We start from the raw sequence: 1,897 nt of genomic DNA on the forward strand, positions 1-1,897 counted from the left end.
CCTCGTACTGCAAGCAATACTGGGGTGAGCGCGCTTTGACGCCTGTGGTGGACACCGAGACGTCTGTCACAGCAAGTGGGGTGCAATGCAGCTTCGCCGATTGTACGTGTTCAGCGAAAGGTTGTCTTGACCAGGTGAATACATGAGGTCACCGAGTGGTCCGTTCGCCCATGACCGACACTGCGGCCCGGTATCAACTTGAAACCACGATCAGTTTTGATCCAATTCCTCGACCTCCACTGTCATTGGTCTTGCCATCACCTCCGGACCAATTGAAAACGAGCTCCAACATTGGTTGCATGTTCCTGCTCAGGGATCGCTCATGCCCAGGCTGCCAGGCCGCTCTCAGGTCGCTGGGGTGGTCCCGCACCTCGCTATCCAAGACCATATGCGCGGCCCCCCGCCGTTCGACACACACGCTTCAGATGTCCCACCTTGTGACAATGCAAACACATGGTGTTCTTATGCAGACACCTGCACCACAGATGCTGGCTCTCCCACATCCCCAGCACCCCTGTGTGTTCATCTCGCCGGCCGCTGCGCGTGCGGCCGTGAGCCAAACCGCACCGAAGGCGTGCGTGTGGCCTGGGGCACCTGGGTCATCGCAGCCACGACCCCGGAGTCACCTGACCATGCCCCAGCTGGAATCACCCGTCACGTCCCTGGCCGGCGATGAGCGCGGACATCTGTGAGTGTCTGCTCGTGGCGCTGAAGCAGTCTCCGACGGCCGAGGTGGAATGTCATCGTCGACTGCATTGCGCAAGATCGCCAACACCATCTTCGCATCTTGCAGCCCCAGAAATAAGAAGTGATCTCTGAGTCGAGCTGGATGCTCCTCTATCGTGAACTTGCAAGCCAGGAGAGCCGAATGCTTCACCCGCGCCATGCGAAATCTGCTACGCGACTCTTCGCGCACCCGCCGCGAGGTGATCGAACTGGTATCGAGCCAGCTGCACTTTCGCTTCTCCCGGCGCCCATGTGAGGCTTTCATGTCTTCCCCACCACGTCCTGAAAGCATGACAGCCCGTCATCACTGGGCTTGTCTGGCGCCACCTAAAGTCACTCAGGCAGTCGATAATGCTCCGCCGACAGCGAGGCGAGCAAGAATGGGCACTCTCTCACTCTCATCGGCCACATAATTCGGCGTGGAAATAGCACCCCAATTGTTCTGAAAACAATTCGAAGTACGTCTCCGGCCCAGCGAGGCACTAGTCAAGTGCGCCGTGCCCACGACCTTCACGATCCTCGAGCCGTCTGCCGTTCACTCACGCGGGTCGCAGGCGACGGCGAGATGATGTCTGGCTGCAGGACTCGACCCGCACCGAAGACTGTGCGTGCGGCCGCGGGCGCGCGAAACTCGCGATGCGCTTCCCTGGGCTCCTCGCCAGATGGTCGAACTCGAACCGTGCTAGCTGCGCTGATTTCCCCGGCGCTCCGTGTGCCTCACAATCCAATTGCTCCGGCAACGACTCCAAGTCAATACCGAGGAAACCAGGCACTCTGCACACGTCGATCCAAAACAGACTCGTCGCCAGTGTGGTGTCCGGTGAGCAGTGAGGCACATAGAGTCATGAGGGTTGCCGTAACTCTGTTTATTTTGCTTATCCGGACGTGCACCACTGTATACGACCACATGCCTCGAGCGACGCGAACACCGAAATGCCTTACAGACACGTGACTCGATTGCGTGCGTTTATGACACAGTAACGTTTTAAGTACATATAATTCCTGACTGTTCATGGGCTAATAATTGTATATGTCATTTGTAACATGGTATTTTATATAACATGTGATGTATGCTATCAACATATTTATATGCACATAATAAATGTTAATATGTTAATAATTAATATTAGAATGCTATTAAGAAAAGACCACAAACATTCTAATAATAAAT

The sequence above is a fragment of the Eptatretus burgeri genome, chromosome 3 (genome assembly GCF_056783735.1).
Source record: "Eptatretus burgeri isolate ZD-2024b chromosome 3, Ebu_testis_v1, whole genome shotgun sequence".
NCBI classification, from domain to species: domain Eukaryota; kingdom Metazoa; phylum Chordata; class Myxini; order Myxiniformes; family Myxinidae; genus Eptatretus; species Eptatretus burgeri.